This window comes from Aethalodelphis obliquidens, unplaced genomic scaffold (assembly GCF_003676395.1).
Source record: "Aethalodelphis obliquidens isolate GAN/ISIS:26980383/991018 unplaced genomic scaffold, ASM367639v1 scaffold22, whole genome shotgun sequence".
NCBI lineage: Eukaryota > Metazoa > Chordata > Mammalia > Artiodactyla > Delphinidae > Aethalodelphis > Aethalodelphis obliquidens.
In genome coordinates this window covers 4,128,160-4,140,666 of record NW_020837966.1, presented here as the reverse complement: position 1 = coordinate 4,140,666, position 12,507 = coordinate 4,128,160, and the positions used below count along the sequence as shown (strand labels likewise).

The window sequence follows — 12,507 nt, the reverse complement described above, 5'->3', positions numbered from 1 at the left end:
TATATATATATATATATATATATATATATATATATATATAGGAATAATTTTGGAAGTAGTTTGGAACATTTTTGTAAATGCCTCTTGAATTCACTAATATATATTCTCGGTTGTAAGACATAAAACAGATATTTACTTAACTGATTATACAATTTAAAGTCCTTCTGCCTTATTGATTTGTTTTCTATTTGTCCTAATGAGGACTAGAAACATTTATCAAGTCACCCTCCCTATTACGCTTCTCAGGATTTCTTCTTAGAGCTCCAGTAGTTCTCACTCTGTATATTGTGGTGCCTTGGAGGTTATTTCTTTGACTTTTATATTTTGATACATGGTCTGTCTCGTTCCTCTTCATGACCTCTCTGGAGTTAGAAAAGCATGCAATGGCTAATTTTATATGATTGGGTCATCTTTCCATACAAATGAGGAAACTGAGAATCAGAAACTTTAAGTAACTGGTACAAGTGCAAGGTCACACAGCAGGTGAATGGACAAGCCTGGTGTGTCTGTCCCCAAAGCCCATGGCCTTAACCTGCTGCTATCATTATGTTCTGGTATCTAATTCTGTGAGAAATCTACCTGGTCTCTTTTATTTTCTTAAGTAACTTGCTTATTCTACATAGATGCTTGCAGAATGGTTTCTTCATCATTGTAGTACAATAACTTTACTGAATTTTTTCTCAGCATTGGTTGATGTTTATTGATTTTTCCAGGCTCTGTGACCCCTTTCAGTGTGTAGACTCAAGTCTTCCTTATCCAAATATTTGTTTTATTGTAGTAGAACTCTTACTTTTCTTTATGATCATGAATTATCCATTTGTCAGATTATAAGTATATATAACATATTAATTATCATATATACTTAATATACAGAATACACATATCTATATATACTGCCTTTCCCTCCACACCTACCATTCTTGCTTTTAACATTTTTAGTTTGTCGTGATATGCTACATTTCCTGTACTTTCCAAATCCTGTTTCCTGTGGCAATGGTTCTGCTCCCTGCTTTGATCATTGCAGTTTTATGTCTTAAAGCATTGCTTTTCTCCTCAATTTCTTTCCTAAGTTCTGCTAAATCCCTATTCCTTGTATCATGCTTTCTTACCATATTTTGGGCACTTTTTTTCATCCATGCACTTTAAAATTTATTTGAGAATTCAGTAAAAGTTGTCATGTTTGTTTGTTTTCAATTGAAATTCTCTAAAATGAAGCCCTCCTCTTTCCCTCTTTTCCATACCTGTTCAGCCTCTCTCTCAACCTTTCCTTCTTGTGGTGGGGGAAGGGAGGACTGGGGACAGAACTTTCATGTTGGAAACATGCCAATTTTTCTTGCTTTTTTTTTTTTTCTTGTTCACTTTTTAAAAGGCAGGTAGTCTGTCTTCCTGTTTGCCAGAAAAATAATGTTTACCCCAAATGTGTGAACTCTTATATAATGAGATTCGGCGTGAGATGTTGATAATCTCTCAGCTTCCCAGGAAAGGCAGCCACGGCCGTTGGTCATTTTGCTTCTGTTTGATTAATCTCCGGTTTTGTTGGAACTTCTACACCAGAAAACCCCTCACTGAAGAAGCAGTGGATTCCATCCCAAAGGGAAGGTATCCTTCAGATTTCAATTTTTCCCATCTGTGGTGTGAGCACACTCCTTTACAGAGGTAAAGTTACAGAGAAGCCCTGTAGCTAGCAAGCATTCGATTTGGTGTGGCTACAGGCATGTTCCTCCTTCGAATCCACCTCTTTTGCTGCCAGGCCTTTGTTGAAACACTTGCTGCTGGTATATTATTACTTCCTTGCCTTCTGCCATCCGCTAGACTAGAGAAAACTATTACTAAGTTTATCTGCCCCAAGTCCACTCCTGTGGTCTCAGAATACTGTTTATGGAGAGAAGAAAGGCGGCTCTAGAAGGCACACTGAGGAACTTACTCTGGGGTCTCCAGTGTCCCCGGATCCAATACTTCTCTAGCTTGAGACATTGGTATTTTTGAGAATCCCCTTGCTTGTTTTCAACCATTCTGTTCACTTCTTCCAGAAAAAAACTCTGTTTAGATTTCCAGGATCTTCTTTACATTTGGTCCCAATAGTTTCACATCTAAATATTTCTGTATATTTAAAGTGTCATAAAGTTTGGTTCATCATGTCATTCATCATGAGGAGATTATTTTTCCTACTAGTGTCAATAATAATTGTTTCTTTTAATTAATTTTTGTTCAGCTTGGAAAGGGGAAGTTTGTGACTTCCTAGGCTTCCTGTACCTTTGCACCCATCTCTTTCAGAATCTTCCTCCCCCTCTGTAACATTAAACTATTTCAGCTTTGTAATATTATACATTTATCCTTTGCCTGTTTTATAGTTTAGTCATGTGTGTGTTTGACCAGTGCTTCTCAAACAGGAAATAGTTAAGGACAAGTTGTTTTTCAGTTTCCAATCTGTTGTAGACCCTTACCTTTATAAAACATAATCAGTACTGAAAATGAATTAAAAATGAGACATAAAAGGCAAACTTGAATTTTTGTTATCAGATTCAACACACATGATATTACTCGCTGTACAAGTTTCTAAATGCTTCTCGGTTTTTCTTCTTATCCATTGTGGAGGGTCACAAACAACCCCCAGGCCAGGCACAGTCCATGCAGCCCCCGCTGAGTAGCTTCACGGTAAGCCCTTCGGGAGTAGGGGCAGGGCCTCGTTAACCTGTGTGTCCTCCTGAATGCCCACCTAGCACTATGCCCCCAGAATACCATCTACTGAGAAATAACTGTTGACTATATGAGTAAGACAATAATACTCCAAGTAGTAACATTTTGGCCTCTTGAGGTTAAAACTCTCAGGTTGATTCCTGACCATCACAACTTCCTTCTGCATTGGAAAGATGCAGGTGCTGTTATTTGGATTTATAGTCAAGGCTCAGAGGAGAATGGCTCTACGCACAGGAGGACTTTTTATCCATGCTGTTTTATTTGACCCAAGGTACTTTCCCTCATATGCTGTTTCATGTCTCTATAGGGAGTACAAATCATGGTGTGAAAGACGAGGCAGGATATTAACCGGACTGGTGCCTGGACCAGGTGTGAGCATTCTGTCTTCTGTCCATCACTTTATTTATCATCCTTCTCTTGAGGACTTTGTGATGACCCTCTGATTCCCAGTCACACCAACAGACTCTCTGCTTGAGAAGCATGTTATGACGAAATGCCTATTAGGATTAATACTGGCCCTGAACTAAGAAATAATGGTCAAGCTTATATATTCTAATGTATTCCTCTCTAGGGCACAGATTTACCAAGTTGGAGAGAATGGTTGAGGAACTAGCCCTAGTTAGGATGGAAGCTGAGAGTCAAACACTATCAGTGGGGAAATCACAGTGAGTAGAATGAGTAAAATGTGTCTTACCTACTGGCCAAATGGAGGCCAGCTCTAGTCCCAAGTGTCAGAGGTGCACAGAGAGAACTGCCTCCTGGGGACATGAAGAGATGGATAAGCAACGGCCCGCTCTGGACTGGTGGGGAAGAAAACAAAGAAAAGCTCTTGGTAAGGTAAGGCAACATGGGTAAAGGCCATAGCAGACTTGCGCCTAAAGTGCTAAGATGATGCAGCAGAAGAAAAGAGTAACTTTTAAGGGCAAAGGGTCACCTCCCAGATTATTGAAATACACTGTCACCCTAAACTGTAGGCGTGTCCTCTAAATATTTTATCTACTGCCCTCCCTTGACTATTTGACATCCGTCCTTTGCCTTCCCAGGTGGCCATCTCGTTCTGCATGTATTTTTGTCCTATTTTGTATGATTACATTTACAGTTTCTTTGTCTATGTCTAATGCTACCTTTGGATCAAAATCATTGCTGGTGTGTTGCTCTTGCAGAAGAGCAGCATCTGGCAAGCCATAGGCCTTCCATCACTGGTTTGCCCTTGTTTCTGGTTTTCTGGATGCCGCTATCTGGGGAAAGGCTGTCAGTGATGATAACTGCAAAGCATCATGGTGAGCTCCTGTTACTACAGAGGTGGGAAGCAAAGCCATAAACAGGCAGAGGGATAATTGGGCCCAAGGATAAAAAGTGATCAAATTGTCCAGAAACAGTACAGAAGTTGGCAGCTTAAAAATATTGTTATGGTTTTTCTTTCCTTTGAGACAGGAAAGGGACTTTACCTCATGAGAAACTTCAGGTGGATCTTTTCAAAACTCTATAACCTGGCATATTGTTTGATAAATATTTGTTGATTTAATGAATGAACCTGAAGAAGCTGTTCTCATGTATGTCAACACTGGCTCGAGGGAGAGCTTGGATAGTTTAGAATGAGTTGCTGCACTGGCACCAGGCTTGGGGAGAAGTGTAACCAATCTGAAGTCATTTGAAAGCACAACTAGATTCAGGGTTATCAGGGTAGCTCAGACTGTATTTGAGTGAGGTTTCATTTCATAGCTAGACATGTGAGTTACCACCAGTGGTTCTTCACTGGGGGCAATCTTCCTCCCCACGGAACACTTGGCAGTGTCTGGAGACATTTTTGGTTGTCACTGCTGGGAGGAAGAGGGTGAGGCTACTGGCATCTAGTGGGTAAAAGCCAGGGAGGCTGCCAAACATCCTACGATGCGTGGGACAGCCCCCGTGACGAAGCATTACCTGAGAGTTTGAGAAAACCTGCTATAGACAGATTTCCTAATTTAAAGGGCAGCTCTAGAGAAGTTATTCCTAGAGGCTTTCCTTTGACAGTTATCAGCTCAAAGACCCTTTGGACTCAATTACCTATGTGGTCAGATGACCCGTGGACCTTTGAAATATATCTTGTTGCTGTACATGCAGATTTGCAGGACACAGATTATAAGCCCCTCCTCCATAAACAAAGCAGGCTCAGGCCAAGTTCTTTATGTCCCCTGCCCTAATGCTGCTAGCTGCTTAGATGTTGCTGAGCCTGGGACATTGTCACAATGTAAAGCATTTGAGACTGGGCGGGTAATGAGAGCCGTGATCTGATTGGTCCCTACTCTGGAAGGTGTGGAGGTAAGGCAGACAGTGAGAGGGCAGCAGGTACATTGTGTGAGAAGCCTGTCCACTTCAACAGTGCTTAGCGCCCCTCCCCGCCCACCTTGCTGCCTTTTGACAAGGGATTACTACCCAGGATTACTACCCAGAGCTGCACTGCAGCTCCAGGCCACTGAGGTTTCACTTTTGACAACTTGCAGAATTCCTGACCTGGCAGATCAGCAGGACAAGGGCCCTGGGAGCTAGAAGGTGATTTTCATAAGGAGATCTGGTGCTTTCCACAACCATCTCTGGGATGTGTGCTTCAGTTCTGCCCTGACCGAACCAATTCACAACACAGCAAGCAAAAGATAGCTTTTAACAACTGCTGTAGCTGTTCTGAGCAATGCCAAAGATATCACCAATATGTATTTCAACCAGTGTGCTTGTGTCAGTTGCATAGACTTGGGTGATGTGAAGTCATCCCCAGGAAGTATATACTCTTCAGTTTACACCCTGGATCTGTGAGAGGTGCAGAATGTTTTAGCAGTCCAGCTCAGCAGACACTGACGGGGCTTCTGCCACACGATCCAGCCTAGTGGGCAGAACAAAGCATGGCAGAATGCACAATGCACAGGAGGGGCACTCTGCTCAGCCGGGGGCAGGCAGAGGAGGTGGGAGAAGAGGTGCCTGCAAAGAGCCCGAGTGTAGCCTGAAGGGGTGAGAGAAGGGAAGTTCTCCAATGGAGTGAAGCATGGGAGCCATTCAGATGAGAAGGCATTTTGCCATTGTCGGTAAAGAGTGGAAAGCCCTCGTTGGCTCTGCTCTTCCCTTTAGCTTCTTGGGTATCTGTACCTTTCCTCTTTCCCTTCCTCCCTCCTTTTTGCTTCACCTTCTCGTCTCCTTTCTTCTTGGTGGCTACCACTGCTTGGAATTATGAGATGTCTGCACCAGCAAGCCCCATGCCGCCTCCGTTCTACTTCTCGGTAATGGAAGGGCCATGGACTTAAATCCTAGATCATCAAATGTATACAGTACCTGCAAAGTAACAGACACAATCCAGTGAAATAACTTTCAATTAAACAGGACAGCTTCTCCAAGTAAAGGAAAGACACGTGCATTAATATTATTATCAACATTGTAACACAAAGTGCCTATCATGGATCAGGCCCTAAAGGAGACATTTTATAGACATTATCTTTCATTGTCATGCCACTCTTTAAGACAGGCCTGATTATTTCCATTTAACAATGAGTTACTGAAGCTAAGAGATTAGGCACAAGAAAGAAAGAAAGAGATATTGGCCCTGAAATATCTGGAATGGAATATTTGATTTGTAATAGAATTAAGATAAAAAACTTTAATATATTTATTTGCAGCTTTGAGGGTGATTGTCATAAAGAAAGAGAAATTTTTGATAATAATTAAAATATAATTACAACCCCATAAATCACACATTTTGCATATAAAAGCTTGGTATATCTCATCCATCTCATTGCTTAAGAAACTATATTATAGTCCATGAGGGGAAAGGAGACAAGAGATAAGAAAGAGTCATAAAACAAAAGATCCAAAGATTGCAGTAGCTGTGGCAGATGGATTAATTTCTTCCTGTGGAATTTTCCAGTATAACCAAGTGATCTTGGGTCCCATAGTCAGCGTTTGCTTTTGAAATTGGACTTGGATGAGTTGGAAACTCCTTACATGGTCTCCATCAGCTACTCCTATTGTTATTAATTACCCCTATTATTAATTATTATTAACTGTGCGATTTGAGGGATGTTACTGAAGTTTCTGAGCCTTGTTTCCTTATTATGAAGAAATATAGATAAAAACAATGACAACTTTATAGATTTGAGTTAAAGACTAGATATGAATGGACATAAAAATGCTTAGCATAGTGGCTGGCATTGAGTAAGCTCTCAATATATATAGATATTACTACTGAAGTTTGCCTATAATGGCTTGCCCATGCCAAGAGAAATATATCTTCTCTCTCCATGCAGTGGGTTCTTTCATTTCTTTCAGAAAGGTAAAATCATACAATTCCAAGTTATACTTAGCTATAGATTTGAAATTTCTCCCCTCCAAGCAAATTCAAATCAATGCCTGATATTTTTAAAAAGCAATTATTCTGATAATTAATATCACTGCCTGCCTTTCTATGTCCGTCGCCCTTGACACCTACCATGCCTCCTCCCATTTCCACAGGTTTGCTGTGGTTTTCTGATTATTCAGATATAAATAGTATTTTATTGTTGTTGTTTGTTTTGTTGGCATGGAATTCTTTTTTTCCCAAATAAAGTCTTATGCAGAGGCCTAACACATAAAATAGACCAATGTAGATCTGCTCTCTTTGAAATGCGATAAGTGCCTGCTCGTACTTCACCCCCATTTTGCTTATTTATGTCTCTGCATTCCAGGGGAACCCTGAGATGTTTCCAAAGGAACCTTAGGATTTCACTGAATGTATCTTAAGAACCACTCATCCATACGGATGACATCACAGTTTTAGTTCCCTCCTTCCCAGGAGGTTTGTAGAAACAGTCCTGGCTTAGCTGAGGGTAGAGGGAGGAAGTGGAGACGGATGAACTTCCATGTGGTCCCCTAGTACCCACACGTAATGCATGAGAGAAGGTTCCCTGGTCTGGATCACACTGTGTCAGGACTCCAAACATCTCTGTGGAACCAGAGCATGTAATTCAGTCACCCACATGTCTCCAAATATTTTAATACTTTGGTAATTTGACATCACCCCAATGGTCCAGCCATACAACCCCCCTTACCAAACACAGAACACATTTTCCATCACCATGACTTTGTACTCAAGGTTTCCTCCTCCTGGAATAATGCCCATCCTTCCATTTCTGCCTGGCTCTCTGACACCCCTCCTCCAAAGCCTTCTCCACGAGCTCCTCCCCAATTCCTAGGGCCAGAATACATCTCTTTTGTGCATTTGTTCATTTTTGCCTCCCCCACATTCTTCTATCTCCCTCACATTCTCATCTTGCCTGGGGCACTGTCTTATACAGAACACACGGGGGAAATGCTCACTGCATCAAACTGAATGCATACTGTGTTGATCAGGTCTTGGGTCAGCCGCCTGTGTTTTCCACTTGGAATCACTTCATTAACACTCCCTGCAAAGTCCAACCAGGGAAGGATCATTTCCAAAGAAAAGCCAAACCTTTTCATTTCTAATTTCCTTCCCTTTGGGTGTCAAATGGAAACTGGGCAAGATATATCATCCAGTTCACTCCTTCAACAGCCTTACTTTTCCTCTTGATCCCGAACTTCAGCTGGAGTCTGTAAAACTTCTTCTTTGAGTGAGACCATTTTCTTCTTGGCTCTCAGTAATTGTAATAAACTATTAACCACCTGTGTGTTCCCTGAAAATCAAGCTAGCTGGTTTGGGTGACTATTCACAATCCAGCAGAGTTTTTAAACCCAAGATTTCTTGTGCAAATACATTGTTTTGGATATTTCAAAGCCTCTTGCCTGAGTGATTGCAGAACTGCTGTTTTAATCAGGGGCAGTGCTTATAGAAACTATTTTAGAGCGACAAATTATATCTACAAACATTTATTGGGAAGTATACTGTATACAATGCTGAGTATTAAGACAAATACAAAAAGAAATACCATGTTCTAATTAGGGAGACAGAAACCCTGTCCTCAAGTAGCTAATCAAGTACAAGGCAAAAAATGCTGGCACATGACTAACTAGAAACATTCTTCTGTTGTTTATAACCAGCTTGTGTTAGGAATTTATGGCATCTTACAAAGAAACATATAATATGGGAAAAAAATGAAACAAAGAAAACACGAGTATGAAAGATCAGGGAAATGGAAAACAAGGTTAACTAGTGCCAAAATGGAGGCCAATTTACAGAATATACCCCCTGGAAACTGCAGAAAAGCAACAGCCATCTCTGTTGTGTGCACAAAGATATTCCCAGCGAATTGCACAGTACATGGCACATAGTAGATAGTCAATAAACAAAGGATACAATGGGCACGTCTTCCGTTTTAGGTTTTTTGGTAGCATCTCTATTAACTATACCAAAACCACTTTTGGAGAATCCAAAATTTGAGACCACCTTCTCTGGACCAGACTACATTGAAAAGTTTCAAGCTGGAGACCCTGCTGCCATATCTTTCAATCTGGGATGAATGTGTCTTGTTTGAAGAAAGAGGCTGGAGGAATATGTTTTATAGTCTTATTGCACTGGTCTAGTGGCTATGACCTTTCTAAAGCATTTCTCTTGGAATGCATAATTAATACATTTTACTTTGATAGATAGGGTTTTCTCTCCATGTTTATGGCTTTCTTCTTCCCAACTGAAGACACCTAGAGAACAGGAAACAGATAGTCTCCATCTTTGCAAATGTCCCTTGTCCTTGAGCATATAGTGCAATACCTTGAATGTAGTAGCCATCTAATCATGACTTAAAAATTTTTTTATTTTGAAAGAGGATTGGTTCAAGATGGCGGAGTAGAAGGACACGCACTCATTCCCTCTTGCGAGAGCACCGGAATCACAATTAACTGCTGAACAATCGACAGGAAGACACTGGAACTCACCAAAAAAGATACCCCACATCCAAAGACAAAGGAGAAGCCACAATGAAACGGTAGGGGCGGCACAATCACAATAAAATCAAATCCCATAACTGCTGGGTGGGTGACACGCAAACTGGAGAACACTTATACCACAGAAGTCCATCCACCAGAGTGAAGGTTCTGAGCCCTACATCAGGCTTCTGAACCTGGGGGTCCGGCAACGGGAGGAGGAATTCCTAGAGAATCAGACTTTGAAGGCTAGCGGGATTTGATTGCAGGACTTCGACAGGATTGGGGGAAACAGAGACTCCACTCTTGGAGGGCACACACAAAGCAGTGTGCGCACCGGGACCCAGGGAAAGGCGCACTGACCCCATAGGAGACTGAACCAGACCTACCTGCTAGTGTTGGAGGTTCTGCAGAGGTGGGGGGTCGCTGTGGCTCACCGTGAGGACAAGGACACTGGCAGCAGAAGTTCTGGGAAGTAGTCCTAGGCATAAGACCCCCCCAGAGTCCACCATTAGCCCTACCAAAGAGCCCAGGTAGGCTCCAGTGTTGGGTCGCCTCAGGCCAAACACAACCAACAGGGAGGGAACCCAGCCCCACCCATCAGCAAACAAGCTGATTAAAGTTTTACTGAGCTCTGCCCACCAGAGCAACACTCAGCTCTACCCACCACCAGTCCCTCCCATCAGGAAACTTGCACAAGCCTCTTAGATAGCCTCATCCACCAGAGGGCAGACAGCAGAAGCAAGAAGAACTACAATCCTGCAGCCTGTGGAACAAAAATCACATTCACAGAAAGATAGACAATGTGAAAAGGCAGAGGGCTGTGTACCAGATGAAGGAACAAGATAAAACTCCAGAAAAACAACTAAATGAAATGGAGATAGGCAACCTTCCAGAATAAGAATTGAGAATAACGAGAGTGAACGTGATCCAGGACCTCAGAAAAAGAATGGAGGCAAAGATTGACAAGATGCAAGAAATGTTTAACAAAGACTTAGAAGAATTAAAGAACAAACAAACAGAGATGAACAATACAGTAACTGGAATGAAAAATACACTAGAAGGAATCAATAGCAGAATAACTGAGGCAGAACAACAGATTACTGACCTGTAAGACAGAATGGTAGAATTCACTGCCACAGAACAGAATAGAGAAAAAAGAACGAAAAGAAATGAAGACAGCCTAAGAGATCTATGGGACAACGTTAAACGTGACAACATTTGCATTATAGGGGTCCCAGAAGGAGAAGAGAGAGAGAAAGGACCCGAGAAAATATTTGAAGAGATTACAGTCGAAAACTTCCCTAACGTGGGAAAGGAAATAGCCACCCAAGCTCAGGAAGCACAGAGAGACCCAGACAGGATAAACCCAAGGAGAAACATGCTGAGACACATAGTAATCAAATTGGCAAAAATTAAACACAAAGAAAAATTATTGAAAGCAACAAGGGCAAAATGACAAATAACATACAAGGGAACTCCCATAAGGTTAACAGCTGATTTCTCAGCAGAAACTCTACAAGACAGAAGGGAGTGGCAATGATATATTTAAAGTGATGAAAGGGAAGAACCTACAACCCAGCTTAGTCTACCCGGCAAGGATCTCATTCAGATTCGACAGAGAAATCAAAAGCTTTACAGATAAGCAAAAGCTAAGAGAATTCAGCACCACCAAACCAGCTCTACAACAAGTGCTAAAGGAACTTCTCTAAGTGGGAAACACAGAGAAGAAAAAGACCTACAAAAACAAACCCAAAACAATTAAGAAAATGGTCATAGGAACATACATATTGATAATTACCTTAAATGGGAATGGATTAAATGCTCCAACCAAAAGACACAGGCTTGCTGAATGGAGACAAAAACAAGACCCATATATATGCTGTCTACAAGAGACCCACTTCAGACCTAGGGATACATACAGACTGAAAGTGAGGGGATGGAAAAAGACATTCCATGCAAATGGAATTCAAAAGAAAGCTGGCGTAGCAATAATCATACCAGATAAAATAGACTTTAAAATAAAGAATGTTACAAGAGACAAGGAAGGACACTACATAATCATTGGAGATCAATCCAAGAAGAAGATATAACAATTACAAATATATATGCACCCAACATAGGAGCACCTCAATACATAAGGCAACTGCTAACAGCTAAAAAAGAGGAAATTGACAATAACGCAATAATAGTAGGGGACTTTAACACCTCATTTACACCAATGGACAGATCATCCAAACAGAAAATTAATGAGGACACACAAGCTTTAAATGACATAATAGACCAGATAGATTTAATTGATATTTATAGGACATTCCATCCAAAAACAGCAGATTACACTTTCTTCTCAAGTGTGCATGGAACATTCTCCAGGATAGATCACATCTTGGGTCACAAATCAAGCCTCAGTAAATTTAAGAAAATTGAAATCATATCAAGTATCTTTTCCAACCACAACACTATGAATTAGAAATGAATTACAGGGAAAAAAATGTAAAAAACACAAACACATGGAGGCTAAACAATACATTAATAAATAACAAAGAGATCACTGAAGAAATCAAAGAGGAAACCAAAAATACCTAGACACAAATGACAACGAAAACACGATGATCCAAAACCTATGGGATGCAACAAAAGCAGTTCTAAGAGGGAAGTTTATAGCAATACAAGCCTACCTCAAGAAACAAGAAAAATCTCAAATAAACAATCTAACCTTACACCTAAAGGAACTGGAGAAAGAAGAACAATCAAAACCCAAAGTTAGGGCTTCCCTGGTGGCGCAGTGGTTGAGAATCTGCCTGCTAATGCAGGGGACACGGGTTCGAGCCCTGGTCTGGGAGGATCCCACATGCCGCGGAACAACTAGGCCCGTGAGCTGCAACTACTGAGCCTGCATGTCTGGAGCCTGTGCTACACAACAAGAGAGGCCGCGATAGTGAGAGGCCCACGCACCGCGATGAAGAGTGGCCCCCA

At 41.3% G+C, this 12,507-nt stretch overlaps 1 long non-coding RNA gene across 1 annotated transcript in view; it reads right to left on the bottom strand.

Moving 5' to 3' along the window:
* Positions 1-12,507, bottom strand: part of LOC113628009 (uncharacterized) — an 80,765-nt gene that overhangs the window by 30,961 nt on the left and 37,297 nt on the right. The window contains exons 6-7 of the long non-coding RNA XR_003435848.1: positions 5,852-5,997; positions 3,392-3,497 (exon numbers count right to left, since the gene is read on the bottom strand). This is a non-coding gene — a long non-coding RNA (uncharacterized LOC113628009). The remainder of the gene's footprint in view (positions 1-3,391; positions 3,498-5,851; positions 5,998-12,507) is intronic.